We start from the raw sequence: 26170 nt of genomic DNA on the forward strand, positions 1-26170 counted from the left end.
CCCAATAAACCCTTTGTTGTTTTAATTAATTAATTAATTTTTTGAAACAGAGTCTTGCTCTGTCATCTTGACTGGAGTGTAGTGGTGTGATCTCAGCTCACTGCAACCTCCGCCTCCCGAGTTCAAGTGAGTCTTGTACCTCAGCCTCCAAAGCAGCTGGGACTACGTGTGCACTCCACCATGTCCAGCCAAATTTGATATTTTTAGTAGAGACGGGGTTTCACCATGGTGGTCAGGCTGGTCTCAAACTTCTGGCCTCAAGTGATCTGCCCACCTCAACCTCCCAAATTGCTGAGATTATAGGCATGAGGCACCATTCCCAGCCCCAAGAAACCCTTTTTAAGTTGAAAATATCTTAAGGTGAAAAGCAGCTATGGAACATTATAGCTTAGCCTAGTCTACCTTAAACATGCTCAGAACACTTATGCTAGCCTTCATTTGGTCAAAATTGCCTAACATAGAGCCTCTTTTATAATAAAGTGTTGAATATCTCATCTACTTTGTTGAATACTGTACTGAAAATGAAAAAAGAATGGCTGTATGAGGATTTCAAGTACAGTTTCCATTGAATGCTTATCATCTTTGCACCATTTTAAAGTTGAAAAATCATAAGTGGAACCATCTTAAGTCAGGGACCATCTATAGAGGAAACGGAAGAAAAGCTCCACAACAGTGGTCTAATGATTTTTTTGACATGTCCCCAAAACTGAGGGCAATAGAAGCAAAAACTGACAAACGGGTTTGCATAAAACTAAAAAGATTCCTCCTGGAATGGAAACAATTAAGAAACTGAAGAGACAACCCAAAGAGTGGGGAAAAATATTTGCAAATCATAGATCTGGTAAGTGTTTATTACCAAAAATAAGAAACTCAAAGTTGAGACTTTTTCTTTTTCTTTTTTATTGCATTTTAGGTTTTGGGGTACATGTGAAAAACATGCAAGGTTGTTACATAGGTGCATACGTGGCAGTGTGATTTGCTGCCTTCCTCCCCTTCACCTGTATCTGGCATTTCTCCCCATGCTATCCCTCCCCAACTCCCCACCCCGCTGCTGTCCCCCCACTCCCCCCCAACACACCCCAGTGTATAGTGCTCCCCTCCCTGTGTCCATGTGTTCTCATTGTTCAACACCCGTCTATGAGTGAGAACATGTGGTGTTTGATTTTGTGTTCTTGTGTCAGTTTGCTGAGAATGATGGTTTCCAGGTTCATCCATGTCCCTACAAAGAACGCAAACTCATCGTTTTTGATGGCTGCATAATATTCCATGGTGTATATGTGTCACATTTTTCCTGTCCAGTCTATCATCGATGGGCATTTGGGTTGGTTCCAGGTCTTTGCTATTGTAAACTGTGCTGCAATGAACATTCGTGTGCATGTGTCCTTATAGTAGAACGATTTATAATCCTTTGGATATATGCCCAGTAATGGGATTGCTGAGTCAAATGGAATTTCTATTTCTAGGTCCCTGAGGAATCGCCACACTGTCTTCCACAATGGTTGAACTAATTTACACTCCCACCAACAGTGTAAAAGTATTCCTATTTCTCCACATCCTCTCCAGCATCTGTTGTCTCCAGATTTTTTAATGATCGCCATTCTAACTGGCGTGAGATGGTATCTCAATGTAGTTTTGATTTGCATTTCTCTAATGACCAGTGATGATGAGCATTTTTTCATATGCTTGTTGGCCTCATGTATGTCTTCTTTTGCAAAGTATCTGTTCATATCCTTTGCCCATTTTTGAATGGGCTTGTTTGTTTTTTTCTTGTAAATCTGTTTTAGCTCGTTGTAAATTCTGGATATCAGCCCTTTGTCAGACGGGTAGGCTGCAAAAATTTTTTCCCATTCTGTTGGTTGCCGAATGACTCTATTGACTGTTTCTTTTGCTGTGCAGAAGCTGTGGAGTTTGATTAGGTCCCATTTATCTATTTTGGCTTTTGTTGCCAATGCTTTTGGTGTTTTGGTCATAAAGTCCTTGCCTACGCCTATGTCCTGAATGGTTTTCCCTAGGTTTCCTTCTAATGTTTTTATGGTGTTAGGTCTTATGTTTAAGTCTTTAATCCATCTGGAGTCAATTTTAGTGTAAGATGTCAGGAAGGGGTCGAGTTTCTGCTTTCTGCATATGGCGAGCCAGTTTTCCCAACACCACTTATTGAACAGGGAATCCTTTCCCCATTGCTTGTTTTTATCAGGTTTGTCAAAGATCGGGTGGTTGTAGATATGTTGTGTCACCTCTAACACCTCTGTTCTGTTCCATTGGTCTATATCTCTGTTTTGGTACCAGTACCATGCTGTTTTGATTACTGTAGCCTTGTAGTATAGTTTGATGTCCAGTAGTGTGATGCCTCCCGCTTTGTTCTTTTTGCTTAGAGTTGACTTGGCTATGCAGGCTCTCTTTTGGTTCCATATGAAGTTTAAGGTGGTTTTTTCCAGTTCTGTGAAGAAGGTCATTGGTAGCTTGATGGGGATAGCATTGAATCTGTAAATTACTTTGGGCAGTATGGCCATTTTCATGATATTAATTCTTCCTAACCATGAACATGGAATGTTTCTCCATCTGTTTGTGTCCTCTCTTACTTCGTTGAGCAGTGATTTGTACTTCTCCTTGAAGAGGTCCTTTACATTCCTTGTTAGTTGTATTCCTAGGTATTTTATTCTCTTTGTAGCAATTGTGAATGGCAGTTTGTTCTTGATTTGGTTCTCTTTAAGTCTGTTATTGGTGTATAGGAATGCTTGTGATTTTTGCACATTGATTTTGTATCCTGAGACTTTGCTGAAGTTGCTTATCAGTTTCAGGAGATTTTGGGCTGAGATGATGGGGTCTTCTAGATATACAATCATGTCATCTGCAAATAGAGAAAATTTGACTTCCTCCTTTCCTAATTGAATACCCTTTATTTTTCTTGCCTGATTGCTCTGGCTAGAACTTCCAGTACTATATTGAATAGGAGTGGTGAGAGAGGGCATCCTTGTCTAGTGCCCGATTTCAAAGAGAATGCTTCCAGTTTTTGCCCATTCAGTATGATATTGGCTGTCGGTTTGTCATAAATAGCTTTTATTATTTTGATATACATTCCGTCAATACCTAGTTTATTGAGAGTTTTTAGCATAAAGGGCTGCTGAATTTTGTCGAAGGCCTTCTCTGCATCAATTGAGATAATCATGTGGTTTTTGTCTTTGGTTCTGTTTATGTGGTGAATTACATTTATAGACTTGTGTATATTGAACCAGCCTTGCATCCCCGGGATGAATCCTACTTGATCATGGTGGATAAGCTTTTTGATGTGCTGTTGCAATCGGCTTGCCAGAATTTTATTGAAGATTTTTGCATCTATGTTCATCATGGATATTGGCCTGTAATTTTCTTTTCTTGCTGAGTCTCTGCCGGCTTTTGATATCAGGATGATGTTGGTCTCATAAAATGATTTGGGAAGGATTCCCTCTTTTTGGATTATTTGGAATAGTTTCAGTAGGAATGGTACCAGTTCCTCTTTGTATGTCTGGTAGAATTCAGCTGTGAACCCATCTGGACCTGGGCTTTTTTTGGGTGGTAGGCTCTTAATTGCTGCCTCGACTTCAGACCTTGTTATTGGTCTATTCAGGGTTTCGACTTCTTCCTGGTTTAGGCTTGGGAGGAGGCAACTGTCCAGGAATTTATCCATTTCTTTCAGGTTTTCTAGTTTATGTGCATAGAGTTGTTTGTAATAACCTCTGATGATGGTTTGAATTTCTGTGGAATCTGTGGTGATATCCCCTTTATCATTTTTTATTGCATCTATTTGGTTATTCTTTTTTATTAGTCTGGATAGTGGTCTGTCTATTTTGTTGATCTTTTCAAAAAACCAGCTCCTGGATTTATTGATTTTTTGTAGGGTTTTTCATGTCTCTATCTCCTTCAATTCTGCTTTGATCTTAGTTATTTCTTGTCTTCTGCTAGGTTTTGAGTTTTTTTGATCTTGCGCCTCTAGCTCTTTCAATTTTGACGATAGGGTGTCAATTTTAGATCTCTCCTTTCTTCTCGTGTGCACTTATTGCTATATATTTTCCTCTAGAGACTGCTTTAAATGTGTCCCAGAGATTCTGGTGTGTGATGTCTTCGTTCTCGTTGGTTTTGAAGATTTCTGCCTTCATTTCATTGTTTATCCAGTCAACATTCAGGAGAAAGTTGTTCATTTTCCATGAGGCTGTGCGGTTCTGGGTTGGCTTCTGAATTCTGAGTTCTAACTTGATTGCACTGTGGTCTGAGAGACTGTTTGTTATGGTTTCCGTTCTTTTGCATTTGCTGAGGAGTGATTTACTTCCAATTATGTGGTCAATTTTAGAGTAGGTGTGATGTGGTGCTGAGAAGAATGTATATTCTGTGGATTTCGGGTGGAGAGTTCTGTAAATGTCTATTAGGTTTGCTTGTTCCAGGTCCGAGTTCAAGTCCTGGATATCCTTGTTAATTTTCTGTCTCATTGATCTGTCTAATATTGACAATGGTGTGTTGAAGTCTCCCACTATTATTGTGTGGGAGTCTAGGTCTCTTTGTAAGTCTTTAAGAACTTGCCTTATGTATCTGGGTGCTCCTGTATTAGGTGCATATATATTTAGGATCGTTAGCTCTTCTTGTTGCATTGATCCTTTTACCATTATGTAATGTCCTTCTTTGTCTCTTTTGATCTTTGTTGCTTTAAAGTCTATTTTATCAGAGATGAGAATTGCAACTCCTGCTTTTTTTTGCTCTCCATTTGCTTGGTAAATCTTCCTCCATCCCTTTATTTTGAGCCTTTGTGTATCCTTGCATGTGAGGTGGGTTTCCTGGATACAGCACACTGATGGGCTTTGGCTTTTTATCCAGTTTGCCAGTCTGTGTCTTTTGATTGGGGCATTTAGTCCGTTTACATTTAGGGTTAATATTGTTAAGTGTGAATTTGATCCTGTCATTTTGATGCTAGCTGGCTGTTTTGCCCATTGGTTGATGCAGATTCTTCATTGTGTTGATGCTCTTTACCATTTCGTGTGTTTTTGGAGTGGCTGGTACTGGTTGTTCTTTTCTATGTGTAGTGCCTCCTTCAGGAGCTCTTGTAAAGCTGGTCTGGTGGTGATGAAATCTCTGAGTACTTGCTCGTTCTCAAAGGATTTTATTTTTCCTTCACTTATGAAGCTTAGTTTGGTTGGATATGAAATTCTGGGTTGAAAGTTCTTTTCTTTAAGGATGTTGAATATCGGCCCCCACTCTCTTCTGGCCTGTAGGGTTTCTGCTGAGAGATCTGCTGTGATGGACTTCCCTTTATGGGTAACCCGACCTTTCTCTCTGGCTGCCCTTAGTATTTTCTCCTTCATTTCGACCCTGGTGAATCTGATGATTATGTGCCTTGGGGTTGCTCTTCTAGAGGAACATCTTTGTGGTGTTCTCTGTATTTCCTGGACTTGAATATTACCCTGCCTTGCTAGGTTGGGGAAGTTTTCCTGGATAATATCCTGAAGAGTATTTTCCAGCTTGGATTCATTCTCTTCGTCACATTCAGGTACACCTATCAAACGTAGATTAGGTCTTTTCACATAGTCCCATATTTCTTGTTGACTTTGTTCATTCCTTTTTACCCTGTTTTCTCTAATCTTGCCTTCTCATTTTATTTCATTGAGTTGATCTTCGACCTCTGATATCCTTTCTTCTGCTTGGTCAATTCAGCTGTTGAAACTTATGCGTGCTTCGCGAAGTTCTCATGTTGTGTTTTTCAGCTCCATCAATTCACTCATATTCCTCTCTAAGTTGTCCATTCTCGTTAGCATTTCATCAAGTCTTTTTTCAAGGTTCTTAGTTTCTTTGCATTGGGTTAGAACATGTTCTTTTAGCTCACGGAAGTTTCTTATTATCCATTTTCTGAAAGCTGATTCTGTCATTTCATCACACTCATTCTCCATCCAGTCTTGTTCCCTTGCTGGTGAGGAGTTGCGCTCCCTTGTAGGAGGAGAGGTGTTCTGGTTTTGGGTGTTTTCATCCTTTTTTGCGCTGGTTTCTTCCCATCTTTGTGGATTTATCCACCTGTCATCTTTGTAGTTACTGTCTTTCTGATTTTAGTGATTTCAAGTCTGCAGCAGCTGAACTCATAAACCCCCTTTTCTTCCCCCCAGGTGTTCTGTCCCAGGGAGTTAGGGCTTTATGATTTCCTGCTGTCTTGCTACCGTTTTCCCTGCCCACAAGGTGGCAGCCTAGTCACACTCAGCCTGCAGAGGCTTCGCTGAGCTGCTGTGGGCTCCGCCCAGCTTCTGTGTGAACTTCCCTGCAGTCCTGTTTATATGGGTGTAGTTAGAACTGCTTCCGCTATGTTGGCCCACCCCTGTAGTGACGGAGTCTCTGTAGTGGCGGGTTACCTTGGTTACGGCAAATTGCCCTGGGAACTGCAGGGTGTTTCCCGATGGGGGATGCCCCTCCCCCACAGAGCTGGACCATCCCGGGTTCAGCTGTGCTTCCCGTGGTGCCCTCTTTGCCTGGGAATCTCTTGGCATGACTCCCTGCCTCAGCTCCCCTTGCTGGCCCAGAGGGGACCCAGTCTTGTTCACTCTTCACAAGGAGCCGCTGCCCCCTGAAGCAGGTGTTGGCCGAGCGGCCGCGCCGGTCCAACCAGCGGTGCTGGCAACACGTGGAGCTCCTCCGTCTGTGAATCTCCTGGTCCATGGGCAGTAAAAATCTGCTGCCCTGTGAGCTGCTGCATCAGCCGAAACAGCGGCTCTGAGATTCGTGGTGCGCTCTTGCCCAGGAATCTCCTGGCTTGACTTCCTGCTTCAGCTCCCCTTGCTGGCTCAGAGGGGACTCAGTCTCTCTCACTCTGCTCAATGAGCCACTGCCCCCCGCCCCAGGGTGTAGGCTGAGCGGCCGCACTGGTCAGACCAGCAGCGCTGGTGACCCGTGGGGCTCCTCCTCCTGTGAATCTCCTGGTCTGTGGGCAGTAAAAATACGTCTGGAAATGCAGCGTCCACTCACCCTCTGCGCCTTCTCTCGGAGCTGCAATCCCGAGTTCCTCCTAATCGGCCATCTTGGATCGACTCCGAGACTTTTTCTCATGTCATTAAAATCTTGCTTTCTTGGAATAAAACCAAAATAATTATAGTGAATTAAACTTCAGTAGTACTTCAGTACTATTGAATTCAATGTGAAATATTGTGTTTGGAACCTATACCATTACTTGAGGGAAGCTGATCTATAATTTTCTTTCTTGTGCTATTAAGTTCTGTTATATATATGAAGACTATCTGACTCATGCCATGTTAATGAATTATTATAATATCTACCATTGTGTTTGCCTAATATGTTGATTCTAAGTGTTTTGTGTGCCTTATCTCTTATCCTCACAAAAACCTTAAAACAGCTACTTAAATATTTTACATAAGAATTTTTCTGTCTCAAAGCAGTTAAGTATCTTTTGAAGGTTATATGATTATTAAATAACAGAGGTAGATTTCAAATACAAGTTTTTTTTTAAATTATTTTTATTTAAGTTTTATTTTATTATTATACTTTAAGTTCTGGGGTACATGTGCAGATCATGCAGGTTTGTTACATAGGTATACATGTGCCATGGTGGTTTGCTGCATCCGTCAACCTATCATCTACATTAGGTATTTTTTTCTAATGCTATCCCTCCCCTATTCGCCTACTCCCTGACAGGCCCCAGTGTGTGACGTTCCCCTTTCTGTGTCCACGTGTTCTCATAGTTCAACTCCCACTCATGAGTGAGAACATGCGGTGTTTGATTTTCTGTTCTTGCATTAGTTTGCTGAGAATGATGGTTTCCAGCTTCATCCATGTCCCTGAAAAGGACATGAACTTGTTCTTTTTTATGGCTGCTTAGTATTCCATGGTGTATATGTGCCACATTTTCTTTATCTAGTCTATCACTGATGGGCATTTGGGTTGGTTCCAAGTCTTTGCTATTGTGAACAGTGTTGCAATAAATATACGTGTGCATGTGTCTTTATAATAGAATTATTAATAATCCTTTGGGTATATACTCAGTAATGGGATTACTGAGTCACATGATATTTCTACATCTAGATCCTTGAGGAATTGCCACACTTTCTTCCTCAATGGTTGAACTAATTTACACTCCCACCAACCAACAGTGTAAAAGTGTTCCTATTTCTCCACATCATCCCCAGCATCTGTTGTCTCCTGACTTTTTGATGATTGCCTTTCTAACTGGCGTGAGATGGTATCTCATTGTGGTTTTGATTTGCATTTCTCTAATGACTAGTGATGATAAACTGTTTTTCATATGTTTGTTGGCTGCATAAATGTCTCCTTTTGAGAAGTGTCTGTTCATATCCTTTACCCACTTTTTGATGTTGTTTTTTTTTTCTTGTAAATTTGTTTAAGTTCTTTGTAGATTCTGGATATTAGCCCTTTGTCAGATGGGTAGATTGCAAAAAGTTTCTCCCATTCTGTAGGTTGCCTGTTCACTCTGATGATAGTTTCTTTTGCTGTGCAGAAGTCTTAAGTTTAATTAGATCCTATTTATCAATTTTGGCTTTTGTTGCCATTTCCTTTGGTGTTTTAATTATGAAGTCTCTGCCCATGCCTATGTCCTGAATGGTATCGCCTAGGTTTTCTTCTAGAGCTTTTATGGTTTTAGGTCTTATGCTTAAGTCTTTAATCCATCTTTAGTTAATTTTTGTATAAGGTGTAAAGAAGGAATCCAGTTTCAGCTTTCTGCATACGGCTAGCCAGTTTTCCCAATACCATTTATTAAATAGGGAATCCTTTTTCCATTGTTTTTGTCAGGATTGTCGAAGATCAGATGGTTGTAGGTGTGTGGCATTATTTCTGAGGCCTCTGTTCTGTTCCACTGGTCTATATCTCTGGTTTGGTACCAGTACCATGCTGTTGTGATTACTGTAGTCTTGAAGTATAGTTTGAAGTCAGGTAGCATGATGCCTCCAGCTTTATTCTTTTTGCTTAGGATTATCTTGGCCATGCGGGCTCTTTTTTTGGCTCCATATGAAGTTTGTGGTGTGTTTTTTTTTTTTCCAGTTCTGTGAAGAAAGTCAATGATAACTTGATGGGGATAGCATTGAATCTATAAATTACTTGGGGCTGGATGGCCATTTTCACAATACTGGTTCTTCCTAACCATGAGCATGGAATGTTTTTCCATCTGTTTGTGTCCTCTCTTATTTCCTTGAGCAGAGGTCCTTCACATCCTTTGTTAGTTGTATTCCTAGGTATTTTATTCTCATTGCAGCATTTGTGAATGGGAGTTTGCTCCTGATTTGGCTCTCTGCTTGTTGTTGGTGTATAGGAATGCATGTGATTTTTGCACATTGATTTTGTAACCTGATACTTTGCTGAAGTTGCTTATCAGCTTAAGGAGATTTTGGGCTGAGACAATGGGGTCTTTTAAATATATAATCATGTCATCTGCAAATAGAGACAATTTGACTTCCTCTTTTTTCTAATTGAACACCCTTTATTTCTTTTTCTTGCCTGATTGCCCTGGCCAGTACTTCCAATACTATGTTGAATAGGAGAGGTGAGAGAGCATCCTTGTCTTGTGCCAGTTTTCAAAGGGAATGCTTCCAGCTTTTGCCCATTCAGTATATTGGCTGTAGGTTTGTCTTAAATAGATCTTGTTATTTTGAGGTACATTCCATCAATACCTAGTTTATTGAGAGTTTTTAGCATGAAGGGCTGTTGAATTTTGTTGAAGGCCTTCTCTGCATCTATTGAGATAATCATGTGGTTTTTGTCTGTGGTTCTGTTTATGTGATGGATTTTGTTTATAGTTTTGCATATGTTGAACCAGCCTTGCATCTCAGGGATGAAGCCGACTTGATGGTGGTAGATGAGTTTCTTGATGTGCTGTTGGATTCGGTTTGCCAGTATTTTATTGAGGATTTTCACATTGATGTTCATCAGGAATATTGGCCTGAAATTTTCTTTTTTGTTGTGTCTCTGCCAGTTTTTGGTGTCAGGATGATGCTGTCCTCATAAGATGAGTTAGGTAGGATTCCCTCTTTTTGTATTGCTTGGAATAGTTTCAGAAGGAATTGTACCAGCTCCTCTTTGTATGTCTGGTAGAATTCAGCTGTGAAGCCATCTAGTCCTGGACTTTTTCTGGTTGGTAGGCTATTAATTGCTGCCTCAACTTTAGAACTTGTTATTTGTCTATTCAGGGATTCAACTTCTTCCTGATTTAGTCTTGGGAGGGTGTAAGTGTCCAGGAATTTATCCATTTCTTCTAGATTTTCTGGTTTATTTGCATAAAGATGTTTATAGTATTCTCTGATGGTAGTTTGTATTTCTGTGTAATTGGTGGTGATATCCCCTTTATCATTTTTTATTGCATCTATTTGATTCTTCTCTCTTTTCTTCTTTATTAGTCTAGCTAGTGGTCTGTTTTCTTGATCTTTTCCAAAACGAGCTCCTGGATTCACTGATTTTTTGAAGGATTTTTTTGTATCTCTGTCTCTGCTCTGATCTTACATATTTCTGGTCTTCTGCTAGCTTTTGAATTTGTTTGCACATGCTTCTCTAGTTCCTTTAATTGTGACATTAGGCTGTCAGTTTTAGGACTTTCCTACTTTCTTCTGTGGTCATTTAGTGTTATAAATGTGTCCCAGAGATTCTGGTATGTTGTGTCTTCATTCTCATTGGTTTCAAAGAACATCTTTATTTCTGACTTCATTTCATTATTTATTCAGTAGTCTTTCAGGAGCAGGTTGTTCTGTTTTAATGTAGTTGTGCAGTTTTGAGTGAGTTTCTTAATCCTGAGTTCCAATTTAATTGCACTGTGATCTGAGAGACTGTTATGATTTCCATTCTTTTGCATTTGCTGAGGAGTGTTTTACTTCCAATTATGTAATCAATCTTAGAATAAGTGCAATGTGGTGCTGAGAAGATTGTATATTCTGTGGATTTGGGGTGGAGAGTTCTGTAGATGTCTATTAGGTCCACTTGGTCCAGATCTGAGTTCAAGTCTTGGATATCCTTGTTAATTTTCTGCCTTGTTGATCTGTCTAATATTGACAGTGAGCTGTTAAAGTCTCCCACTACTGTTGTGTAAGAGTCTATATCTCTTAGTAGGTCTCTAAGAATTTGCTTTATGAATCTGGGAGCTCCTGTATTAGGTGCATATATATTTAGGATAGTTAGCTCCTCTTGTTTCATTGACCCGTTTACCATTATGTAATGTCCTTTTTTGTCTCTTTTGATCTTTGTTGGTATAAAGTCTGTTTTAACAGACTAGGATTGCAATCCCTGTTTTTTTATTTTTTGCTTTCCATTTGCTTGTTAAATCTTCCTTTGCCCCTTTATTTTGAACCTATATGTGTCTTTGCACATGAGATGTGTCTCCTGAATACAGCACACCAATGAGTCTTGACTCTTTATCCAGTTTGCCAGTCTGTGTCTTTTAATTGAGGCATGTAGCCCGTTTACATTTAAGGTTAATATTGTTATGTGTGAATTTGATCCTGCCATTATGATGCTAGCTCGTTATTTTACCTGTTAGTTGATGCAGTTTCTTCATAGTGTTGATGGTCTTTACGATTTTCTATGTTTTTGCAGCAGCTGGTACTGGTTGTTCCTTTCCATGTTTAGTGCTTCCTTTAGGAGCTCTTGTAAGGCAGGCCTGGTGGTGATATAATCTCTCAGCATTTGTTTGGCTGTAAAGGATTTTATTTCTCCTTTGCTTATGAAGCTTAGTTTGGCTGGATATGAAATTCTGGGTCAAAAATTCTTTTCTTTAAGAATGTTGACTTTTGGCCCCCACTCTCTTCGGGCCTGTAGGGTTTCTGCTGAGAGATCCCATGTTAGTCTGATGGGCTTCCCTTTGTGAGTGACCTGACTTTTTCTCTGGCTTCCCCTAACATTTTTTGCTTTATTTCAACTCTGGTGAATCTGATGATTATGTGTCTTGGGGTTGCTCTTCTTGAGAAGGGAGTACCTTTGTGGTGTTCTCTGTATTTCCTGTATTTGAATGTTGGCCTGCCTTGCTAGGTTGGGGAAGTTCTCATGGATAATATCCTGAAGAGTGTTTTCCAACTTGGTTTCATTCTCCTCATCACTTTTACATATACCGATCAAATGTAGATTTGTTTTTTTCATGTAATCCCTTATTTCTTGGAGGCGTTATTTGTTTCTCTTCACTCTTTTTTCTCTAATCTTGCCTTCTTGCTTTATTTTATTGTGTTAATCTTCAATCTCTAGTATTCTTTCTTCTGCTTTATGGGTCAGGCTATTGAAACTTGTGTGTGCTTCACTAAGTCCACATCCTTTGTTTTTCAGCTGCATCAGGTTGTTTATGTTCTTCTCTAAACTGGTTATTCTAGTAAGCAATTTGTCTAACCTTTTTTTCACCTTAGCTTCTTTGTATGGGGTTAGAACATGCTCCTTTAGCTCGGAGAAGTTTGTTATTACTCACCTTCTGAAGCCTGCTTCTGTCAATTAGTCAAACTCATTCTCTGTCCAGTTTTGTTTCCTTGCTGGTGAGGAGTTTTGATTCCTTGGAGGAGAAGAAGTGTTCTGTGTTTGGAATTTTCAGCCTTTTTGTGCTAGTTTCTTCCATCTTCATGGATTTATCTACCTCTTTGGATATGGTCTCTGAGTGGCTGTCCTTTTTGTTGATGTTGATACTATTCCTTTCTATTTATTAGTTTTCCTCTAACAGTCAGGCCCCTCTGCTGCAGGTCTGCTGGAGCTTGCTAGAGTTCCACTCCAGACCCTGCTTGGCTTGGAATCACCAGTGGAGGCTGGAGAATGTCAAACATCACTGCCAGATCCTTCCTCTCGTAGCTTCATCTCAGAGGGGCACCTGTCAGATGCCAGCCAGAGCTCTCCTGTATGAGGTGTCTGTTGGCCCCTACTGGTAGATGCCTCCAAATCAGGGTACACAGGGGTCAGGGAACCACTTGAGGAGGCAGTCTGTCCTTATCAGAGCTTGAATGCTGTGCTGGGATAACCACTGCTCTCTTCAGAACTGCCAGGCATGGACATTTAAGTATGCTCAAGCTGTATACACAACCGCCCCTTTGCCCAGGTGCTTTGTCCCAGGAAGGTGGGGGCTTTATTTATAAGTCACCAATGGGCTGCTGCCTTTTTTCAGAGATGCCTTGCCCAGCAAGGAGGGAATCTAGTGAGACAGCCTGCCACAGCCTTGATGAACTGTTGTTCAGTCCAGTTCAAACTTCCCAGAAGCTTTGTTTATGCTGTGATTTTAAAAACACCTACCTGAACCTCAGCAATGGTGGACACCCATCCCTACACCTAGCTCGAGTGTCCCAGGTCAAACTCAGGATGCTGTGCTGGCTGCAGGAATTTCAAGCCAGTGTATCTTAGCTTGTTGGTCTGGGGCAAGGGTGGGACCAGCTGAGCCAGACCACTTAGCTCCCTGGTGTCAGCCCCCTTTCCAGGGGAGTAAGTGGTTCTGTCTCGCTGGCGTTCCAGGTACTGTTGGGGTATGAAAAAAAAAACCTGTTGTGACTAGCTCAGTGTCTGCCCAAATTACTGCCCAGTTTTGTGCTGGAAATCCCGGGCCCTGGCAGTGTAGGTACCAGAGGGAATCTCCTGGTCCTGTGGGTCATGAAGACCATGAGACAAGTGCAGTATCTGGGCCAGAGTGCAGGGTATAGTCTCTAATGTCTTCCCTTGGCTAGGAGAGGGAGTTCTCCTGTCCCTTGTGCTTCCCAGGTGAAGTGATACCCGCCCCCACTCTGCTCTGGCTCACCCTCCTTGGGCTGTACCCACTGCTCAACCAGTCCCAATGAGATGAACCAGGTACCTCAGTTGGAAATGTGGAAATCACTCACCATCTGTGTCAATCTCGATGGGAGCTGCGCACTGCAGCTGTTGCTATTCAGCCATCTTGGACCTACCTGAAATACAGATTCTTAAAAGGCATCCAAAACATTTGTATTTTATGGAAGGGTGAAAAATAACTCAGATTTTCCTGGAAATCAACCATTCACAGTGTGGCTTTAAATATAGCTGTACAATAAGGACAACTTTTAATTCTCTTTTATATTTAAAATTATAGAAAGAAGTGGCAATAGGTAAATAGGAAAGATCTTAGATATTCTGGGAGTGGGGATGGTAGGTGGAGAATAGAGCATAAATACAAGTAGTGAGGATCTGAACATAACATTTCCCAAGGGGTAAACTTTTCATGACTCTTCTGAGGGAAGTACATCCAGATGTAAGTGAAGTTCTGGTAAATCATGAAAATAAAATAATATGGTTACATGCAAAATAACATTTTTAGGAAGAAAACAAGGTAAATATTAATATCCACCAATATCTATTCTCTCCTATTATTTCCTTACTTGGTAAGAGAATTGTAGGTAGGGACATAATTAGATCACATTTTTCAGCAAGTTGTTTCCGTGGAATGGCTTTTAAGAAGTAGGAGAGCCGTCTCCATAATCCTTCTCTCTGCTCCTACTAGGTAAATAGAAGTGTAGATGAGGCCTTAGCTAAGGGCAGAGCCACAAGGTGAAAGATGCTTTTAACCCTGAATCACTTCAAGTAGCTTACCGCTAACCAGGAACACTTGTCTTGGATTTCTGTAGGCATAAAAAATAGGCTACTATTGTGTTTGTAGTCCTTTTGTATTTCAGTGTCTATTTTTTTGATGGCTTAGTATACTCTAAGTAATGCAGTTGTTTGTTGCAAAACATAGTGGTTGAAGACAGAAAGCTTCAGGAAGCACAGAGCTCAGCTCACACAGAAACCTTTAAATGAATCCCTTTATTTCTCTCTCTAACTCCTCCCCCAATTAGAATATTCAAAAACAAACAAAATAGTAGGTGACATAGAAGGCCCAGAAATCAATGTTCTAATCTCCTAGAAAGTAATGTGTAATCCAGGTAAGTAAATGAAAGTAGAAGAATTGTAGGTGGTTCTCAACGATGGCAATCGGGTTATTGACAATGTGCCATTTACAAGGAGAAGGAAGAGTACTGGGAATGGCTCTAATCAAGCTAAACCCATACTCATCACTCAGAGGAAAGTCTGTCCTGGAGTTTATTTATTTATTATTTTTAGTCCAGAGGGGTTCCCCTGCTCATGGCAGCTAAGATATAGCAAACCTGAACAAGAGGAGGGATTGATACAGATAGCCTCAATTACAGCAGAAAAATAACACATAGGTGAGGAAGCTAGCATTTAGAGGGGGCTGAGTAACTAATTTGACTTCCCAAAATCATACAAGATAAGTGGCTAACTAAGGTTTTAAATCAAATTTGGCCTGAATTTCTAAAGGATAGGCACAAAAGCTTGTGAAAAGTGAATTGAGAATCCCTAAGGCATAAAGGTATAGAAGCCTACATTGTGGGGTAAACAGGCCTAATTAATTAGTTCATTAGCCCCTGAGGATAGTATAATAGGCATAATAATGGGTAGTTCCCATTAAAAACTAAAGTTATCCAACCTCCATTTAAGAAGGCATGGAGTTGTGTTTCCAGAAAGATAAAGTAGACATACTTCTTATGTTTTCCTCTAAGAACAACTTTAAAACCCTGGGCATTTGATATAAAACTAAGAAAAGTCTGAAAGGTGAAGAAAAGTAGACTTGTTAGAAACCTTTGGACTCAAAGAACAACTTACTGATAAATCCCCTTGCTTTTCGTTTTGCCTGGTATATTCCAGAAGTTGAGTGGAAAAAAGCCAAAAACTTGGTAATGTCAACCAGTGGAGAAAAATATAATAAAGTACAAATAAAATTCTGTTATTTCTAGCCAATGTATGAAGAAAGTGGCAACCTGCCAAGAAAGAAAAATTTGCACAAATTTTGTAGTGGAGACATTTGTAGTAGAAGTTTCTTGGTTTCATAGAAACATCACAGCCCCTCCTATCTGTGCCAACCAAAGCTGAATGGGGAGCTTAGACTTCTGTTCTCACCAGGCTATCATAAGGCACTAGAACATCCCCATTTGGATGGTTCCAGGGAAGGTCAAGTATGGAGCCAGGACTTTCATCATTGCCAGTGGTAACAAAGTTCCACATCATGGTGTCAGTGGAGACCACTGAATTGCCTGTCACCTTCCATGCTGAGGTGCTGTCAGAAAAAGCCTATTAAAGAGTAAGGAATTGATGAAGGCATCACCAGTGATAATGAGATCAAATGAAAAAGATAGGAAGCCTCAGCAAACAAATAGACATTAAAAAAACAAAAACTTTTGAACTGAAAAATACAATAACGAAACAAAAAAAATTCAATGGGTTCCACAGTAAGATGGAAGGAATAGAGGAAAGAATCAATGAACTGAAAGATAGGACAACAGAGTTTATCCAGTCTGACAAACAGAGAGAAAAATAGACTAAAAACATTGAACAGTTTCAGATGCCTGTGAGACGATAATAGAAGATCTAATATCCATTTCATCGAAATCTCAGAAGAAGAGGAGAGGGAAGACTTAAAAAGTGGTCAAGGAAATATGATTAAAAAGCTCTCCAGTTCTGTGAAGAAGGTCATTGGTAGCTTGATGGTGTTAGCGTTGAATCTGTAAATTACTTTGGGTAGTATGGCCATTTCCACGATACTGATTCTTCCTAACTATGAGCATGGAATGTTTCTCCATCTGTTTGTGTCTTCTCTTATTTCATTGAGCAGTGGTTTGTCGTTCTCCTTGAAGAGGTCCTTTACATTCTTCGTTAGTTGTATTCCTAGGTATTTTATTCTCTTCGTAGCAATTGTGATTGGCAGTTCGTTCTTGATTGAGAAATGCCAGATATAGGTGATGGGGAGGAAGGCAGCAAATCACACTGTCATGTGTGTACCTATGCAACAATCTTGCATGTTCTTCACATGTACCCCAAAACCTAAAATGCAATAAAAAAACCTCTCAAATTTAGTTTAAAATGTACAGTTTGAAAAAGCTCAGTGAACCCCAAACAGGAGATGCTCAAAGAAATTCACAATAAGCACATCATATTCAAACTTCTGAAACCTAAAGACAAATCTTAAAATCAGTGTGAGAAAAAGCACCTTACCTATATATTTTTTAAAAGTTATTACAGCAAATTTCTCACCAGGAAACAGATCAAAAGGAAGTGGCATGAAAATTTCTAAATACTGAAAGAAAAAAAAAGTCAATTCTGAATTGCATATCCAGTGAAAATATCCTGCAAAAATACCCTACAGGAAAAAATATCCCCTTCCACTACAGGAAGGGGAATTAAAAGAAGATATAACCAGTAGACCTACCCTAAATGAATGACTAAAAAAGTTCTCTGAAAAAGGAAACAATAAAGGAATGAACATTGGAATATCTAGAAGGAAGAAAGAATATGGTAAGGAAAAGTAAGGAAAATTACAGTAGACTCTGCTTCTTATGACTTTTCAAAATTATATTTGATGGTTGAAGCAAAAAATATAATACTATCTGTGGTCGTAGATATCTACAGAGGAAATAATGAAAGAAAATTATATGTGAGGGTAAAGGTATGTAAAGGGAGATAATATTTCTGTATTTCATTGGTTTTATAGTAAAATGATAACACCAGTAGACTGTAATAAATTCGGTATACATAGGGTAACATTTGGGAGAACTATTAAAAATGTTAGATATGCTTGAAAAGATATGCTAGAGATAAATAAAAATAAAATTCTAGAAAATATTCAAGTAGTCCACAAAAAGGTAGGATTAAAACATGGAAAAACAAAAGGGAGAAAAAAGTAGAAAACAAAAACTAAAATGGCATATTTAAGCCCTAACATACTAATAAATGTTTTCAGTGTAAATGCTCTAAAAACAATTAAAACACTGAAATTAGCAGACTGGATCAAAAACGCATGACCCAATTATATGATGTCTACAAGAAACTGACTTTAAATATTAATACATAGGCTAGTTGGAAGTAAAAGGATTGCAAAAGATATATCATATACCTATTAATCAAAATAAAGCAAGAGTGGCTATACTAATATCAAAGTGGACTTCAGAGAAATGGAAATTATCAGAAATAAAGAAGACATAGAATAATGAATAGAGCATCAATCTACCAAATAGACATAGCAATCCTAAATGCACAAACATGAAACAACTGAACTGCAAATATGTGAAGCAAAACCTGTGACAGAACTGAAAAGAGAAATAGACAAATTTACAATTACACTTGGAGACTTCATCATATTCTCAGTGATCAACAGATAACTAGATTTAAAAAATCAGTAAAGATATGCAAGAATTCATCACCAACCAATAGGATCTAATTGACATTTTTAGAACATTCCACCAAATAACAGAATACACATTATTTTCAAGTGCACTCTGAACATACACAAAGATAGACCATCTTCTGGGCCATTAAGCAAATCTCAATAAATTTTAAAACAATTAAAATCATACAAAGTATGTCCTCTGGCTACAATGGAATAAGATATAAATAAATAACAAAAAGATGTCAGGAAAATCCTGAACACTTAGAAAGTAAACAGCACACTTCTAAGTAATCTGTGGGTTAAAGAGGAAATATCAAGAGAAATCTTTAAAAATTAATTTAATGGTAAGATGGCCGAATAGGAACAGCTCCAGAGTGCAGTTCCCAGCAAGAGTGATGCAGAAGGCGAGTGATCTCCGAATTTCCAACCGAGGTACCAGGTTCATCTCAGTGGGACTGGTTAGACAGTGGGTGTAGACCAAGGAGGGTAAACCAAGACAGGGTGGGGAGCTGCCTCACTTGGGAAGTGCAGTGGGCCAGAGGGCCCTCCCTCCTACCCAACGGAGGCCATTGGATGTCTCCAGCCACTCTGGAGCTCCGGTTCAGAGGCCGGGCTTCTCCTGCAGTCTTTGCAGTCCACAGACCAGGAGATTCCCAGCTGGTGCCATGGGTTTCTAGGGCAAATCTGGGCAGTCAATTCAGTTGGCGCCGTGAGTTCCCAGCACAAATCTGAGCAGCCATTTTGACTGGTGCCTGGAGTGCCTGCGAGACAGAGCTACCCATATCCCTGAGAGAAAGGGGCTGAAGGCAGAGAGCCAGGAGATCTGTCTCTGCAGGTCCCACCCCCATGGAAACCTGCAAACTGAATCCCACTGGCTTGAGATTTTTGCAGCCAGGACAGCAGTTTGAGCTCGACCCTGGATGGTCGAGTTTGGTGCAGGGAGGAGTGTCTGCCATTACCAAGGCAGCTCTAACCTTACCTGTATAAACAAAAGCACAAAGAAGTTTACACAGCCACCGTGGGGAGCCCATGGCAGCTCAACAACACCTCTGCAGGCAGACTGTGACTATACTTCCTCCTTGCTGGGCACGGCATCTCTGAAAAAAGGCAGCAGCTTGTCAGGGACTTATAAATAAAGCCACGCCTTCCCAGAACAGAACAACTAAGAAAAGGGGTGGTTGTGAGTTCCACTGCAGCAGATTTAAACGTCCCTGCCCAGCATCTCTGAAGGGAGCAACAGAGCTCCCAACACAGTAGTTGAGCTCTGACTAAGGGACAGACTGCCTCCTGAAGTGGCTCCCTGACACTGTATATCCAAAGAGTCACCTCGTGCAGGAAAGCTCTAGCTGACAACTGTGAGGTACCGTTCCAAATAGACATAGCAATCCTAAATGCACAAACATGAAACAACTGAACTGCAAATATGTGAAGCAAAACCTGTGACAGAACTGAAAAGAGAAATAGACAAATTTACAATTACACTTGGAGTGTAATGGATGAAGCTACCAGAGGAAGGAACAGGCAGCAATTCTTGCTGTTCTGCATCCGCTGCAGGTGATTCACAGGCAAGCAGGGTCTGGAGCAAACCTCCATCAGTTCTGCAGCAGAGGGGCTTGATTGTTAGAAGGAAAAATAAGAAACAGAAAGAAATAGCCTCAACATCAACAAAAAGGATGTCCACTTAGCGACCCCATCTGAAAGTCATCAACTTCAAAGACCAAAGGTAGATAAGTCCATGAAGATGGGAAGAAACCAGCACAAAAAGGATGAAAACATGAAAATCCAGAACGCCTCTCCTCCTCCAAGAGATCACAACTCCTCACCAGCAAGGGAACAAAACTGGGTGGAGAATGAGTCTGATGAATTGACAGAAGCAGACTTCAAAAGGTGGGTAATAACAAACTTGTCTGAGCTAAAGGAACATGTTCTAATCCAATGCAAAGAAACTAAGAACCTTGAAAAAAGGTTAGATGAAATGCTAACTAGAATAATCAACTCAGAGAAAAACATAGATGAATTGATGGGGCTGAAAAACAGCACAAGAACTTCATGAAGCATACACAAGTTTCAATAGCTGAATTGATCAAGCAGAAGAAAGGGTATCAGAGATTGAAGATCAACTCAATGAGATAAAATGGGAAGGCAAGATTAGAGAAAAAAAGAGTGAAAAGAAGTGAACAAAGCCTACAAGAAATATGGGATTATGTGAAAAGACCAAATCTGCATTTCATCGGTATACCAGAATGTGACAGGGAGAATGAATCCAAGCTGGAAAACACTCTTCAGGATATTATCCAGGAGAACTTCCCCAGCCTAGCAAGGCAGGCCAACTTTCAAATCCAGGATAATACAGAGAACACCATGAAGATATTCCTCAAGAAGAGCAACCCCAAGGCACATATACTCAGATTCACCAGGGTTGAAATGAAGGAAAAAATGCTAAGGGCAGCCAGAGAGAGAGGTTGGGTCACCCACAAAGCGAAGCCCATCAGACTCACAGCAGATCTCTCCACAGAAACCTTGCAAGCCAGAAGAGAGTGGGGGCCAATATTTGTAGTCATGAAGTCTTTGCCCATGCCTATGTCTTGAATGATATTCCCTAGGTTTTCTTCTAGGGTTTTTATGGTTTTACGTCTTATGTTTAAGTCTTTAATTCATCTAGTTTATTTTTGTACAAGGTGTGAGGAAAGAGTCCAGTTTGAGTGTTTTGCATATAGCTAGCCAGTTTTCTCAATAACATTTATTAAATAGGAAGTCCTTTCCCCATTGCTTGTTTTCATCAGGTTTGTCAAAGATCAGATGGTTGTAGATGTGTGGTGTTACTTCTGAGGCCTCTGTTCTGTTCCATTTGTCTATACCTCTGTTTTGATACCAGTATCATGCTGCTTTGGTTACTGTAGCCTTGTAGTATAGTTTGAAGTCAGGTAGTGTGATCACAATGCTGTTTTTTGAAAAGACTGTTCTTTTCCTAATGAACGCTCTTGGCACCCTTGTCTAAAATAATTTGACCCTATATTGCAAGGATTTCTTTCTGGCCTCTGTTCTATTCTATTGATTTATGTGACTGTATTTATGCCAATACCACACCGTTTTAATTACTGTACCTTTGTAGTGGGCTTTGAAATTGGGACATGTGAGACCTTTACTTTTGTTTTGCTTTTTCAAAATTGGCTATTCACAGTCCTTAGAGATTCCATATGTATTTTAGGATGAATTTTTCTATTTTAGCATGTCACTAGTATTTTGGTAAGAATTGTGTTTGGATACTACGGACATCTTAACTATATTAAGTCTTTAAATTCATCAACGTGGGGTATCTTTCCATTTATGTCATCTTCAACTTTTTTCAGTAATGTACATGACTTTTTAATAGTAGCTTTGTTCATAATAAACAACTGGAAACAACCCAGAGGTCCTTCAATGAATTAATGGCTAAAAATAACTACAGTACATCCATACCATGGAATATTACTCAGCAATAAAAATGAATGAGACCAGATGAATTACTCAAAAGACCAGATGAATTTCCAGAGTTATGCTGAGAAAAGCCAATTCCCAAATATTACATGCTGCTGTATGATTCCATTTATATAACTCTCTTGAAATGACGAAATTTTAGGCATGAAAAATAGATATTTGTTGCCAGGAAATTAAGGGGATGAGCATGGGAGAGAAGTGGGTGTAGCTACAAAATGTAAACCAGAGGAACTGGCGATGGAAATGTTCTGCATCTTGACTGTGTCAATGTCAATATCCAGGTGTGATATTGTATTACAGTTTTGCAAGATGTTGTCATTGGGGGGCACTGGGTAAAATGTACATGGGATCTCCCTGCAGTAGTTCCTAGTTACTGTTGTAAGCCTATGTATATTTGTTCCAAATAAATATAAAGAAACAAGTCATAGAAAGTGCAAGATCTTTTTGAAAGATTTCTATAAAATATCGTTAACAATTAAAGGTAATTTAATGCCATTTGGGAAATAGCTGACTGTAATGATTTACTTCTCAAGGCCTCTTGAGAACCAAATGTTTTTATTTTGAATTGTTTTAGTGTTCTCAATAAAAGTATTTTGCAGCAGCCACAGTTCTGGATGGTTTCGGAATGTATTTGCTGTTAGAAACTAATTATCACCAAAGACAATGTGGAGAATCTGTCTCTTAGAGAATGTGGTATCCTTATCTGAGTTACAAGACTGTGAGTTCTAGTCTGGCAGCATGACCTAAATGGCCTGGATCAGGCTGACATCTTGCTGTTACTCACAAGAGTTTGCATTTATATAACACAGAGAGTGAGTTCTTTCTCTAATTGTGAGCCCTAGGCCTTCACTTGCCCCAGCCCAGTCCTGGTGCTGCTACCAACCTTAAAAAAGCTAGATGACCTGAACACACCAGTTTCTCTGCTGTAAACTGAATGCCTGGCTTGAGATTATATCTACAGTTCTAATTCCAAGATTAATAATAGTTGCTACTGTACGTGGTCTTTTGTTTCAGTGTTAGACATTTTTTCCATGAACCTCTTTAATCCTCACCAGAACCTTTTGAAAAGAGCAAAAGGTTGTGGTAAGGATTAAACAGGTTCTTGTTATCGCTGTCATTTTATACATTAGAAAACTGAGTGCCAGAAAGGCAAAGCAAGTTTCTCAAGAACACACAGCTAGAGGAGGAGAAAGCTGGGAAGACAGAAGCCAGTCATCCCAGTGTGCCCACATCTGAAGGGTTTCCTGAGATACGGGGCTTATGATTCTAAAACTGGGAAAGTTCCAGGCAAAATGAGATGAGTTGGTTACGCCGATGGGAGAACAATCCGGAATTTGTATGACTTCAGAGTCTGTATTCGCTTGGCTCTACCACTTCACCTCTCTGTTTCTTAGAGACCTCATGAGAATTGCAACGATTAAAGAGATAGTGAGACAAATCATCTGTTTTTTTTCAAGGGGAAGTGGGAATGAAGCTGCTACCTGGAGGAACAGGAGAAAGTGGTAGGCAAGGGAACCTACATTTATCTTCTATCTTGTTCAGTTTCCATAATAATTAGTGAATAGAAAGAATGGCAGACAAGCAATTAAACCTGAAATATATTAAAATAAGAAAATAAGGGAGATGAGAATGGAATTTGTGTATATCTTAAATGTCTTATAGAAGTTGTAATAAATAATGCATGCTCCTCATAAAACAAATGCTAATAAATCTAGGAGGATGGTTTGCAGCAGGATTTGAGATCAACAGATGCAGAGCACTAATCCAAAGATTGGCAGAGTTAATGGCCCCACACACAAGAGAGCTTGCTTTCTCAGGATTGCAGTTTGCGCAGATTTAACCTCTCTTCTCTCTATTACCTTGCCTTTTGAATAAGTGTTCCTTTGCTGGAAAAGTGTGATGCATTCCTTGGGGAGCGGAGTAACCCATCAGGCAAAACGCAGGATCGGCAATAGCTCGAAGAATGCCAAATCCAGTGACCGCTGGAGCAGAGTTGGGTAGCAGATGTTGTATTACTATGGCAACTGGTGGGCGGCTCCAAATGAAGCAGGAACTCAATTTCCAAAGACAGAGACCTGAGGGAGACTTTGACCCTGTGTTTCTCTAGAGCTCTCTGGCTTTGGAAATGCTGAGGGCAATGGAGGGAATAAGGAGAGGCTATCACGGTTTCCTTTTCTCACTGCTATTTTACTGTTGGTAAAAGAGAAAGACATGATTTTATTTTTTTTAATATCAACCTTCGACAGGAAGCATCCTGCCAGCTGTGAATTAATGAGTTGCCTTGCCTCCAGGAGACTTCATAAATCCTCCTCCCAGTTGAACTTGTGGCTCCTCCTACAACCTTCTTTTTCAGTTTACTTTGTTTCCCAATTACAGTTGTCGGTGAAAGACAAGCAGCCTCGCAGAATGATTGCTTGCAGGCAGAAAAAGGGTTTCTGCAGGCCACTTCTCCTACCCTCTTCTCTAAGCTCTCCGGTTTCTGCCCTGAAGCACAGGCTCCATATTCCCACCACAGCAGGAGCCCAGGGTTGATGTAGTGTGGCTCACACACTTACCGGGACCTCAAATGCCATCGCCAAACGAGGGTGTGCACAGACTCCCCCAGAGACTGACTGGAGAGAACAGAGACATTAACACACAACCTTCCAATTGTTCTCTGTTACCACGCCCCACTGCCTCTGTGTGCTTTGAATTAATTTTTTTCTAGGAAAGCTCTAATTATCTTGTGAATAGCATGATCGTATAGCATTCTCTTCTGTCAAAAGCCTTAATTGAAAAAATGTGAACAATTTAAATAGTTCTTGATATTTTAATCCCATTTTTGCCATTCATTCATTCATTTATTTATTTGAGACAGAGTTTTGCTGCCCAGGCTGGAGTGCAATGGCATGATCTCAGCCTCTATCTGCCAGGTTCAAGGGATTCTCCTGCTGCAGCCTCCTGAGTAGCTGGGATTACAGGTGCCCGCCACCACACCCAGCTAATTTTGTACTTTTAGTAGAGACAGGGTTTCTCCATGTTGGTCAGGCTGGTCTCAAATGCCCAACCTCAGGTGATCCGCACATCTTGGCCACCGAAAGTGTTGGGCATGAGCCACCATGCCCGGCTGGCATTTCTTGTTTGTGAGCATCAAAAAATGGGCATTCTCTCTTGCTTTTCTTAACCTCTGAGAAGCCCTGGAATCTGTATGCTGTGCTAGAAAAAGCAAAGGCATTGCGTAGAGATGGGTGCCGCAAACTTTCTGAGCCTCTATTGCTGCTTCTACAGCAGGGATCTCCAAAAGTCATCCACTGGGTTACAGGCAGAAAATATGAAAACTTCTGTTTATTTTTCATCTCAGCCTATAAAAGTCTAGTTTCTGTATTTGTGGTATAGTGTACATAATACATTAATGCAAAGGTATGTATGTGTGCATGTATATAATTTTAATCTTAGTAAATATGGACATTCTATCCTGTAATCTTTTAAACAGCTTGAATTCATATACCATACAGTTCATCCACTTAAAGTATATAATTCAATGAGCTTTTGTGTGTTCACACAGTTGTGCATCTATCACCAAAATCAATTTTAGAACATTTTCATTATCCTCCAAAGAAATCCCATACCATTCAGCTGTCCTCTCACCCCCTGGCCATGGCAAACACTCATATACTTTCTGTCTCTATACATTGGCCTGTTGTGGATATTTTATATAAATGGAGTCATACAAACATGGCCCCTTATATCTGGCTTCTTTCATGTAGCCTGATTTTTCAAGGTTCATCCATGTTGTAGCATGCATCAATAACTTCATTCCTTTTCATGGCCAGATAATATTCCATTGCGGATTTTCAGTTCCACCACATTGTATTTACCCATTCATCATTACTCCTATGGGTAAACACCTGAACTTTTTTGTAGACCCTTGACCTATATAATTATATATTCTATGCACTGTGCATAAAATATGGTATTTAAAATACTCAGTGAAAGCAAAACACTAATAATAACAGATGCTGTCAGCACAGGAATTGGCTTCTGGAAGCCCCACTTCATGCCCAGGTATCACTTTTACTTGCTGGGGCCAAGAAAGTAAAGGGCACTCAGGGTTTGCGGCAGAGGCTATTTTGTTATTTCTACAACTGATGTGGTCATATGCATGCATACAAGTTGAATGCCCTGCTCGTGACACCTCCCTGTCAGATTTGCCTTGAGGGTTAAATGAGGCTAGGCACACAGAAGAGCCTGGAGAATGTTACCTGGAAACATGCGGTCCCTTGCCATGTATAGCACACACAACAGTCATCTTAAAGTCACTGCTTCTCATTTCCGTCTCTCTAGGACTGCTCCCAGCAGCGAAGAGTTCCTCCCCTAGAAGCGTTTTTTATTATGCATGTAAGGGGAGTCATAAGGTCTATAGCAGGTGCCAGCACACCACTGAGATATCAAAGGGAAAATCTCTTGCGTGGGCCCCACAGTCCCTCCCTGGAAAAGGAGGAAGACGAACTTGGCTGGAGTCTGATGAAGCAGCCTGAATGTGGGACCACTAAGAGACAAGAAGGAAAAATG

This window comes from Aotus nancymaae, unplaced genomic scaffold (assembly GCF_030222135.1).
Source record: "Aotus nancymaae isolate 86718 unplaced genomic scaffold, 86718_ANA_hifiasm-v0.15.2.pri h1tg000014l, whole genome shotgun sequence".
Taxonomy (NCBI): domain Eukaryota; kingdom Metazoa; phylum Chordata; class Mammalia; order Primates; family Aotidae; genus Aotus; species Aotus nancymaae.